This window comes from Nuphar pumila, chromosome 10 (genome assembly GCF_984573655.1).
Source record: "Nuphar pumila chromosome 10, dmNupPumi1.hap1.1, whole genome shotgun sequence".
Classification (NCBI taxonomy): domain Eukaryota; kingdom Viridiplantae; phylum Streptophyta; class Magnoliopsida; order Nymphaeales; family Nymphaeaceae; genus Nuphar; species Nuphar pumila.
Window position 1 is genome coordinate 28,446,400 of NC_143258.1, and position 12,880 is coordinate 28,459,279.

The 12,880-nt window shown below is 37.5% G+C and overlaps 1 protein-coding gene and 1 long non-coding RNA gene across 2 annotated transcripts in view; both read left to right on the forward strand.

Annotated features, from left to right (window-relative positions):
* Positions 1–12,880, forward strand: part of LOC149826588 (pectin acetylesterase 10-like) — a 170,858-nt gene that overhangs the window by 122,740 nt on the left and 35,238 nt on the right. The window lies entirely within an intron of this gene.
* LOC149826589 (uncharacterized) lies at positions 6,565–10,627 on the forward strand. Its single transcript, XR_016434774.1, has 2 exons — positions 6,565–6,853; positions 10,454–10,627. It is a non-coding gene; the product is annotated as an uncharacterized LOC149826589 (long non-coding RNA).

A 12,880-nucleotide genomic window follows, 5' to 3' on the forward strand; every position in this document is an offset into this window, starting at 1 on the left:
TATCTGGTACAGCATCTACAGGAAACAGAGAGAGAGAGAGAGAGAGAGAGAACACAATGGCTAGGGCGACACTCAATTGCACACGACCTCCAAGCCCTAACCATTATATATATAAAGCAGATATACAACTATCCTTGTAATATCAAAGATATTACAAGGATGCCATTAATGAGAAATATACATGTGTTTTATTAACATACCATGCGTATGGATCTGGATCCAGATCCATACGCAAGCTATATTTTAACACCCTCCCTCAAGTTGTACGTGATTTTGGATCATGTACAACTTGCTCTTCAATAGCCAAAATTGACGTCCTGTTAACCCCTTGGTAAACAAGTCTGCCACTTGATCTTTTGTTCGAACATGACGTAGTTCTATCTCCTTCATCTAGACTTTCTGCCGTATGAAATGTTGATCAATCTCCATGTGCTTCGTTCTGCTATGCTGGATAGGATTACATGCAATGTTTATTGCGCTTTGATTGTCACATAGAAGAAAAGATTGAATAATTGTCTCCCCAAGATCACTCAATAAGTGTCTAATCCATGTGGCTTCTGCCGTGCCTGCAGCCATCGATCTGTATTCAGCCTCTGTACTCGATCGTGCCACTGCCTTTTGTTTTCTGCTGCTCCAGGATACTAAATTGTGTCCAATATATACACAATATCCAGAGATAGATCGTCTCTCATCTGGATCCCCTGCCCAATCTGCGTCTGTATAAGTGATGAGTTCATGTCCTCTATGCAGATTATCGTTCTTGCGATAAACAAGTCCGTCTCTTATAGTTCCTTTTAAATAGCGTAGAATGCGCTTCACAGCTTCCATATGACCCTCCGTTGGAGCATGCATAAACTGGGATACCTGATTGACATCATAAACTATATCAGGTCTGGTAAAGGTCAAGTACTGTAACATTCCTACGAGACTTCTATACATTGTAGGGTTGACACAAAGATGACCATCTTCAGAAAGTACCTCAACTCCCCTAAATCTTTCATCTTGAAAGTTTTCATTAAAAACTGCTTCACGCCTTGCATATGATTATCTGAACTCCCAGTGATCACAATGTCATCAACATATATAAGAAGAAGTATAACAATGTCTGCCTTTTGGTAAATAAAGAGTGAGTGATCCAGAGAGCATCTTCTAAAACTATAACTCTGAATTTGCATAAAGAAACTTTCAAACCAGGAACGGGATGCCTGTTTCAACCCATATAAAGATTTTCTTAGTTTGCACACCCAGGCAGTAGGATCCTTCTCGGCATAACCAGGAGGTTGCTCCATATACACTTCTTCCTTTAAAATTCCATGCAAAAATGCATTTTTAACATCCAACTGGCTAAGGCTCCAACCTCGATCGACTGCTAGGGATATGATGACACGAATAGTACCCATTTTGACTACCGGACTAAAAGTTTTATCGTAGTCTTCACCGTATTGTTGTGTGAATCCTCGAGCAACAAGTCGCGCCTTATATCTGTCAATACTTCCTTTAGGCTTATACTTTGTTTTATAAACCCATTTTGAGCCAACTACATTCTTTCCTTCTGGCCGAGGGACTATTTCCCAAGTCTGGCATTCATGAAGAGCTTCCATTTCTTCATTCATAGCTTCAGTCTAATGACGGGATTGAAGAGCTTGATTAAAACAAGTGGGTTTATCCTGTTTTGTGAGTTGAGACATAAACAACTGGAAATCAAGGGAGAAGGTCTCATAACTCACCCATCGTTAAATAGGATGCTTAATGTGTGACGGCCTTTGAGCCGAATCATTGGCGATGCTTTCCACATTCCTCAGCTCTGTATTTTTGTCCTGTCTAGTATATATCTGTCCAGAGAAGCGTTCTACTGGGGGTGGCTCAACTGAAGACTCAACTGGAGATAATTCAACATGCATATGTGAGTCATTCAATTCCCTACTCAAGCTGAAGGAAGGACAATTTGTCTGACATGTTTCTCCTGTATTAACAAAAAGATCTGCGCTCATCCATGGATCATATACTTTTATTTCTCGAGATGGCAACGCTGCAGAGTCATTAACCTGAAAATTTCGTTCGTCAAAAACAACATTTCTGGAGGTCCTAATACGTTTTGTAGTAGGGTCATAGCATCGATAACCTTTGTATTCATCTGCATACCCAACAAATCTGCACTTGACAGCCTTGTCCTGAAACGTATTTCGCATAGATGAATCAACATGTACATAACATACACAACCAAAAACACGCAGCTCATCGTAAGAGGGATGTTGCCCGAATAAAGTATAATAGGGAGATTTCCAATCCAAAAGTGCCATAGGAAGACGATTTATGATATGAACAGATGTGTGAAAAACTTCTGTCCAGAGACTAACGAGCACATTGCTATCATGTAACATGCTCATCGCGCTCTCGACAATATGCCTGTGTTTCCTCTCTGCAACCCCATTTTGTTGAGGAGTATGAGGGCAAGAAAGCTGTCGACTTATTCCTTTATTCCGAAGAAAGGCAATAAACTCGTTCGATGAATACTCTCCTCCACCATCACATTGTAAATGCACAATATCACAAGCAAACTTTGTTTTGACCATCGAATGGAATTTCCGAAATATTTGAAAAACTTCATGCTTGTGTTTTAAGAAATATATCCAGGTATAACGGGAATAAGAATCAATAAAGATAACATAGTAACGACTGCCAGAAAGAGAGGGAATAGGTGCGGGTCCCCAAACATCAGAACAAATAATCTCAAATGGCTTTGAAGCTCTTTTATTTATAATATGAAAAGGAAGAACATGACTTTTGCAGAGTTCGCATGAAGAACATTTATTATTATTATCAGAAAATGAACATAAACTAGACTCTGGAAGGAGACCATCAGATACAAGATTTTCAACGAAACCTCGACTACAATGTCCCAAACGACTATGCCAAATATCTGACTTATTACAATGAGATGAATTTAAAACTTCCAATGAAGGAAAAAACAAAGACTCTGAAGGCGAAGACACTGAAGAATGCTTGGACGACTTCAACTGGAGGACTGGGACTGAAGACGAAGACACTGAAGGAATCTCCTTGAAGACGTACATGTTTCCTTGTTGCTCCTCCTTAGCGAACGTTTCCTTCGTTCGTAGATCCTTAACATAAACAGAAGAGGGAGTAAATTCGCCGGAAGAATTCATATCGTCAACAAGTTTAGCTACAGAAACAATGTTCTTTTTAATATTAGGAGCAAGAAGGACATTGGACAAGTGAAGTGAGGACTTCGACATAGGGATATGTGCATTGCCAGTATGACTAATGGAGTGATAAGTTTCATCTCCCGTAACTATACTACATTTTTCAAAGTAAGGCAATAAGTGAGATAATTTACCCGCATTACCCGTAACATGTGTGGCGACACCTGAATCAACATACCATTCGCCTTGTTCATTTTGCTTGATTGTCATCTATGACAATGCTGATAACAAAAGTTGTTGCACATCTGTGGATGGCACTTTTGTGTCCACAGCAGTAGCTGATTTATTTTCAATTTTTTTTATTTTTTCTCTATTATGTAGATTGAACCAACAATCAGCTTTCACATGTCCTCTTTTGTTACATAAGAAACAAGTGGGCACTCTCCTCTGATTCCCTGTATTAAAAACCCCTGAAATATTAGGTGTAGGCAAGATACCACGTCCTTTCTGCCCAAAACGTCCGCGACCTCTGCCTCCTTGATGCCCGCCATTCCATCGTCCAAAACCTACAGAAGTGTCCATGGCCAAAACTGAATGAGGACGAGCTGATTCATTTCCTTCTGCCCTTTGCTTCATAATCATCTCATGCTGGAGAAGTTTCGCTTGGAGGTCGTCAAAAGTGGGCAAGTGAGGAAGGCATGATAAAGCTGTGGTAAACATGTCAAAATCAGGACCCAATCCATTGAGAAGTTGAACTTTATCTTTATCTGCAATAGCACTTCCAACAACAGCCAATTGATCAGTAATACTCTTCAAGCGGCCTATGTATTCCATGACTGTCATGGAGCCTTTCTTCAAACTTTGAAATTCATTTTTTTAAGAACATAACTCGGGATTCTAATATCTGAGAGTAAGTCTGTGACAACTTACTCCACAGATGTAACGACCCCAATCCAGACCCTTTAAAAATGCGGAATATTTTTTTTTTTCTAAGAGTTGCGCAAAACTTCCCAGAGACCTGGGGTCCCTACAGTTCCAATTTCAGTTGGATAACCACACACCACAAATGAAGTTGCAATTATCATCCATATCAACCAACTAAAACTCTTTTATTAATGAGCAAGAAAATTTCAAAGACAAGGTTTTCTTCAACTGAAAGTAAAGTAACAATTGCAGAAATTAAAAGAACTAAAAGACAAAAGAAAGAGCCAATATATCCTCTACTGAAGCTGACAAGCCCAAGTATAACTCATCCATCCCCAGATGCATGTCCAACTTCACTGTTCACTATTACCTGTGAAAAACCAACAAAGTAGGGTGTCAGAACCGAAATTCTGAGCACAACTACTTCTAAAGAAACAGGTGAGAGAAAGAACATGAATAAGATTTCATGCAGTGATTTGAGTGAGTACAGATATAAATTTTGCAACATTCAAATATCTATAACTACCAACAGTTGCATATACTTACCAGTCACGAACAGTAAAGCAATGTCACATATCAATAACTAAATAACCAACCTTTCAGCATGATTTCACAAGGTAAAGCGTATGCTACCACCAAATGATATCAAGAATGATTCAAACATGCATGATCTAATGCATAATAGAAAAATGCATGATTATGTGCAATGCATGATTTCTTCTGTTATCTTTCAATTAAGTTTCATCTTTCCATATGCATGCCCTATTAAATGCACACATCTTTAAGTTCCTCTTTTTAATTACCGTGGCCCGCGGATACACCAAACAGGTACAAACCCCGAGGTCAAGTAGGTTCCCAGGGTAGCTTAACACACAATTTGTATTTTATTACTGGGTTCCAACTTAGCCCTCGACCGATATTAGGAAACAACACCGTCCATCGAAACATTAGACCTCCACATCTAATGTCGGGGACACAAGGGACACCCCATGCCCACAAGTGTCACTTCCTTGGTACCATAAACTCACAGCTGTGACTAACACACCACTCCCGGGTAAAGTGGCGGCTCTCCCTAAAACCGTGGCCAGGAGAAGAACCTCAATATCGGGTTCAGGGGCAACAACGCACACAGAGTTTTTGTATCCTCATAGTCTTCCCAAGACCGGATAACTAAGATTCTCATACTCCAGATGAGATATCCCAGAATGTATATTCACTGTTCTTATTTATAATATTTTTAATTAAGTTCATTTCTTTAAGTTTGCCACACCTATGCAAAAGTAAAGTGAAAACCCCGCATCCTTCCTTGCAGGGACCCATTCGGGACTCCAGCCCGTATAAACCATTAGAACAGTGTAGTAATGTGCCAAACCATCTTATGTGGTTTCAGTGATGCAGGTAAAAACATATATAAAAGAAAACCCAACCCACGGCTCTCCAGGCCGATGATGGTCCAATTTGGCCATCGGTGCATCGCATGCAAAAATCATAACTTGCAATGTATGCAATCATACCAACATAATTTCATATGCACATTCATTCATACCATTTTAACAATGTGCATGAGCTTTCGCAGTCCTATGCATGCGTAACCATTCATGTGTAAGTGTTTTCATGTAATCACTTAACACACATACATTCATTCATAGTTTCATGAGAATATTTATGCATGATTACACAGGCCAATAGACTTCGATCCCATATATGGACATGCATTTACAATTTGCTATTTCATGAGCAACACATGCTTCCTACGAGTGGTCCGCACACACAATCACTGTAATAACCATGATTTTTATCAGATAAATAAATGTAGACTTTAAGTCATTAAGGTAATACACGAATATTTTATGGTTTTAATTATTTATTCGTAATTGGATCTTAGATAACCTATTTGGATCCTTGAAGTAAATCGGATTTTAATGAGACAATTTCTATAACACTTTAGTGGGAATTGGTATAGCTTAAGGCGATGTTCGGATCCACAATATTGCATTTGGATCTTCGATATCAGAACTTCAAATATTAATCTGGATCCTTGGATCCAGATTTATTTAAAGAGTGTATCAAGCACAATGGACCCCGGATTCATAGTAAGTTAGTAGATATTTATAATAATGTAATTGGATCCACAACATTTTTAATTCGTGTTATACTCAATATTTAATAAGTTAAATATTTAGATGTGGGTCTGGATCCTCAGATGGATCCGGATATGCCCAAGACTTGGACCCAGCTGTGGCGGGTTCGGGTTCGGGTTCAGCCGAACCAAACAGGCACCCGACAGCACATTAAAACCAAGTAAAAAAAAACAAAAAAAAAAAACAAAACAAAACAAAGCAAAAGCCCTACCCGATAAAAAACGAGTGTTAGGGTTCGTTTTTGAACCCTAACACAGCGTGGAAGTAAGGAAGCTGAGGAAGGGGGATGCGCAGCCGCCGTGTGAAGGGGAGGGTAGCAGATCCCCTTCCGATCTTCGTGGCACCCTTCCATATCTCGCCTCCTTCCTCTCCCATTTAGCCGAACCCTCTCTCTCTCGGTCTCCCTCAACTCCCTTCCGTTTCTCTTTTCCTCTCCCTCCCAATTTCCTTTCTTTCTTACACCAGCCGGTGGGGAACGCACGACTCACACGAGCACGGCAGCGAGGTTACTTCGGTTTTTCCATCTCTCTCGTTCGTGTTCGTGGAGTCGGCGTGAGGAGGGCTTGGCTTCACAGCGGCTAGGGAGAAACAATCGCACAAAGTTGGGGATTTCGCATTGCCGAGGTAGGTTTTTACTATGCTTTTCGCATATGTATTAAGTTACTAGTATGTGTTGGATTTGTCGTGAATCCCAAAAAAAAAAAAAAAATTTGGGATTTGGTTTGCCGAAAATCCCAAATCTTCGATTTGGGGATTTTGGAATTTTCGACGGTAGGATTGGCAACGATTTTGTAGGGTCTATCGTGATTTTATCGGGTATTTGTTCCAAAGAGGTAATGGTTTGCAATACAATCCCTATGAGTAGACTGAAGCTGTGCAAAACCTTGGTTCTGTGTGGTTACTGATTATCGTAAAGGTTTTTTTTTTTTCATATACTGATTTTTGGAAATCCCAATTCTTTTAATCCTCTGTCCATTCTATTGGATCGTGCTGGACCTTGCATGATATATGATCAGGCGTGTGCCTACTGAAATCTAAAGTAGTCAAGACCCTTTATGGTTATGGCTACATTCGACTTTCTTTTAATAGACCAGTTCATAAAAAAAAAAAAATGGGGATTTGTAGTTCTGTACTGTCTATACTGAATGGGTGTGTTATTTTTCTTTCCTGCAAATGTTATTTATATCTTAATGATCCAAGCTATCTGGTCTTTTATTCAGAATATCGATTACTCCATTTTTTTGGGACTTGCATATTCTGTTGTTTCTAGTAGGCTGCAGTTCTGTGTTTTGTTTTAGTTGTTGTCGGTGAAGAGATGAATAATAATAACTTAGAAGTTATTATTATTATGCCTGAAATTAAAGACCTTTTGGGGTTGCTAATGCTCACCCTTATCAGATACTCTGATCTGATTGTTGGGTCTTAAAGTCAAAAACAATATGGTTTGCAACGTTAGATTAGTTCATGTAATATGTACATTATAGTCCACCCATCCAGTTAATATACATCATGTTATGTTATTCCTTATAAGCACAAACATTTTGTGGATGTTAATACTCATATAGATTTGATTATATAACTGAACCTAGTAAACTTTTTTTTTATGGTAGATGGTTTTAGAAGTATACTTATATAACACAATAAACTGTAATATGGGATAAGTCTCATGGTTTTCTTTTGTTGCATAAGTTGTATTTCCACTGTAAGGTTCAACTGTTGTAACTTGTACTGTGTTTTATTCCTATATCAATTAATTATGGGTCCCTGGTGCTCATTGATTGTTGTTACTGGAAAAGCCTGTGTACGCTACTCGGTTATGAGTAGGGCATCAGTGTTCAGCCCATATGAACATTGCAGTAACTCCTGATTTTGATAAATTATGTGATGCCCATTTACACTGTTATACGTACACAGAGTCTGTTCACCAGTACTTGGGTGAACTACTTTTCAAACTTTAAATCAGAGCTCTCACTAAACTCAGAAGAAAATCAAGACTATAATGATTGCCTTGCTAACTACATAACACAGATAGAGTCTGTAAGTGTATGAATAATACTAGCAGTTTGTTACACGCAGTAAATGCTGTGGGTGTCGATCCTCATACCATGATAATATGGATTTTTAATTTTTGAACTGCCATGTCAGAACTAATACATGATATTTACTGATTTCAGGTGCTTAAAAAGGGGTAATACCAGAAATTTTAATATTGATAATTATGATTCCTGCACACTTCTAAATTACATGTTCTTTCACTCAATTCTTATTATACTTCTATTTCACATTTTGGTGATGCCTGTACACTGTCTACATGAAGTAGTAGGATTAGGTTTGGATAATAACACAATGGTGCTTGATGAGATGAATACTTATATGAAGTCGTATACTCGATCCTTTGTGAGATACTTGAAAAGGGAACCTAACTGAAACCCTCTAAATAATGAACTCCTGACCAAACCTTTGGGTCGGTTATTGCTGGCACCTGGGTGATATTAGATACCTGAAAAAAAAAAAGCAAACAAACAAACCAACAGTGTTTTTAAATTTCCATTAAGAATTGTAATTCGTTATGAGATTGTAGGTGGGCTTTCTACTTGTAGTTGGATATATGTGATGTGACCTATTTATGAAACACTATGTTTTACACTTTAGTAATAAATCGAATTGTAACTTGATATAGAAATGGGTGTATATGCAATTTGGTTTTATCTGAAGTTTTTTTTTATAAACTGCTGACATTCAAATATGGAAATGTCTGAGTTTTGACTGCTTTCTGTAGAAGAGCTATGAGACATATAAATGAAATGTCATTTATTGAAATTGTTTGTTGCATGCAGTCAAGTTATGTGAATTTGCTTTCCCTTGTCCACTGAGAATTCAAAATGAATGATAGGGAGTTTGGGAATCATGCCTAATTGGGCAATATGGATTGGGTACCTGATGCAGGTACTTTTGTTAATAAACGTGTACTCAATGTCAATAACATTGGTGAGAAAAATTAAAGGTTAATTTCTGTGAGCCTGACTGGTTGAAAGATACCGGGGCATTTGTGTCCGATTGGTTTAAAAGTACCAAAGCATTTAGAATAATGATCATAATACTGATAAGAACTTAAATTTAATTCTTGTTGCTCGACTGGTTTAAAGGCACCGGAGCACTTTGAGTGGGTTATGCAATCAATATGACAAAGGATGGGAACTGTTCTATGCACCTTGGTAAAATGACTAAGCTTGAGATTTCTACTACTATGATAGTAGAAAGAAGTTGGGGAAATGCCCCATACTTTGGAAAAATAATTAAATGAAAAGATTAACCCACTCAGATTCGGGCTTACCTTGAAGAGGGTAGGTGGTACAAAACTCTGGGGACATGTGTTTAGCTTCGAGCGTAAAGCGACTCGTTGGTCCCAGTCCTCAGAGTTGGGGGACCCAGATTACCAAATGTGTCCTAGGTGGTAGTTCCATGTTCTTCTGCAGAAGTTAGGGATGCATCCTGTTTTGGTTTTGGCCTTTGGGAGTTTCTCTCGGTCACTGGCCGCTTCCTTGGGATTTCAGTCACAGTTAGAATATTCGGTTAATAAAACAACTTTGAATATAATACCCCTGAACGTTCTCTTCTATGATGGTTGCCTCGGCCCGTGTGTACCCGCGGGATAAGATAAGATAAGAAAAGATAAACATCAATTAGAACATTCTAGGTATCACAGTGAGTGGAGTTTTAGGGAGACATGTTTATATTCTTCCAGCATGTTCTGAGCTTGTGATGAAATGAAATACTGAAAGGTGTAGATATGAGATAATTGAATTCATATTGTGGTTGTTACATAACTGTTATGCATGTTACTGTTGTTGCATAATCCGCTTTACTTGCTTATGTATATGTCTGTTATAGTTGTTGCATAGTCTGCTTCACTTACTTTTAAGCATTCAATGGAATCGGTGGCCATGATATATTTAAATGCTGCAAATGATATTACCTTATCATGAGATGAATTGTGTACTCCTGCAATGGTTGATTTGGTCTTGGTAGTGTTTATGTATTCTAGCTAGGAACTTAAATTAACAATGTGCAGTAGTTTAGTAATGTTTATATTCTCATGCTATGTTTTATTGTCCATAATTAAACAAATCCCTTGCATACTTGTCACTTAGTATATTTGCCAAATTTACAGTAATTCCTACTTAGACGTGGTAGTCTAATTCCAATCAATCTACTAATTTTCAGGTAAAGAATAGAGTTTATGAGCGGCTGCGGGATGAGGCATCGGATCGAGATTTTTGGATTTATTGTTCCTGGGATCGCTTGAGTTTATTGTAAATTTTAACTGTTTATATCATGTAAAACTCTGATGATCTTCATTAATATTGAAATGAAATAAATGTTTTGGGTTTCTCTCCACCGTAATGTCTCGAAATGTTTAACCTTATTTTATTTCTTGTTTCTGCTGTTATATATATATAAAAAAAAAAATTCCTCTAAAATTTGGGTTAAAATTTCGGGGCGTTACAATCACTATACAATTTAATAAGATATTGCAGAATTTCAGTGAATATAAGGTACATATAGATATTCAAGTTTTGTGTTCACCATGCCGCATTTCATAGCAAATAAAGGAATGCACATTGAGCTAAACATATAAATTTTTCCATGACAACTGAAAACACAAATTTTTTATAATCATTCAAATTCAACATCTACTATCCTTAGATTTAGTTGACTGTCCAAGACAGATCGGTTTTACAACTTTCTAAACAAAGTTAGAGGCAACAAAAATTCAGATTCCATTTGAGTTTCCAAACAGATTTCTTGTACATGCCAGCAATTTAATTTCCTTTTAGAATCAGATTGAATTAAAATTCTACAACAAAACAAATTGCAACAATCATTCAGTTTAGTGTTAGTTGACTATTCAAGACGGGTAAATTTTATGGTTCCAAAAGAAGTTAACATTTGGGACATCATAAATAAATTTCAATATGTTAAACCTCTTTCGAAATCTGATCCAGTGTTTATACTCATATGTTTATATACTGATATATATATATATATATATATATATATATATATATATATATATATATATATATATATATATTTGCTGATTCAAGAATCTACCTCGAATCTATCAGCCCCAAAATCGGTCAGTATTACTGTTAAAACTTAACAAACTCTAGGTCAAGGAATCAAAATCATATTATTTTTTTTCTAACTAATCACATGCATCTCAACTTGTGCATCTACATATTTCTCAAAACAACACACGCTGAACCAAATTTTCTTTTGACACTCTCGTGCACAGAAAATTATACAGATTTATGTGTGGTTCCTGTTCACACAGAAAAAGATGATAGGATTGCGTGTGGTATATGTCGACACCCACACACAGGAAAACATATGTGTGTTCCAGCTCTCAACAACACATTTAATCAATGCTTAAGCAAATCAGCAATTTAAAATCAGGTTTATGATACCTTTGTTACATATCAGATTCTCATTAACTATTTGATTCACATGAAAATAAGTGGAGACCCAAGATAAAATTGGGAACATAGAAACTAAAACAGCAAAAGGAACAAATAAAGAAAACATTGAACAACACCTAAGTGTTTCTTCTGACAATCCAAATTCGGTTCAAGAGATCGCACCAGAACAATGCACAGAGAAACGAGAAGAAACCTTAGATTTGAATTTTGAAGAGCAAGCTCAAGAAAAGGAAATCACACAGGCTAAGCTTGACTTCATTCCTCTTTCACAGGCTTCAGTTCAAATCATCCAACAAACAGAAACTGTGAAGCCAAAGGAAGCCTCTGATTTTATTGCCATAGCAGAGACTGATCAAGGTACATGTGACAACAAGAAAACAACCACATCTGAAGAAAGAAAATGCATTGATAGCGAAAAGCTAGAAAAAGCTCCAGAATTTGGGACTGGTAGGATGTTTTCCGAAATAAGTGATGAAAATAAGAATAAAAATATGGAAACTACAAAAGAAGGTAACTTAATTAACTATGAAAGCTCACTAATCTCTCAAGCTTTTGTGAATGTAGGCTTGCAGATGGATGAAATAGGACCTGAGGATCTTGATCAATCCACTGTGGAATCCACAGAGCAAAGTCCAGAAATGGTTAATGATAGTGTGAATAGTGATAACATTCCAACCGAAAAGGAAGATAGCCCCAAATTTATTGAAGAATGCTCAAAGAAAAATGAAAGTAGAGATGGAAACCACAAAGAACCATCATCTGAATTGGTATTGCATGACTCCATCTACATAGTAATGGTGTAAATGATAGCACCTTTGCTTGAATACCAACCAAGCCATCCTAACTTGGCTGGTTCCTATTATTAAAAGCAGAAAAAAAAAAGTGAGGACTTATTCCTAAATAGAACTAATTGACCGACTCGGATGAGGCAGGGATTGCAAACCTCTAATGCATGCAGCCCTTGCTCAGGCCAGATTCAGTCATCAAAATCAACTCAATTAATTATGTTATTTTTACCTCACGAAACAACAAAAGAACAACCAACAGACATGAAAAAGGTCCTCAGGGACCCTCACCTCAAAAGACTGCACGGGATCGAACCCATGTTCGATCCCTCACCTAGAATCGAGAGGAGCACCGTACCTTTTTGAAGATTTCCCCGACGATC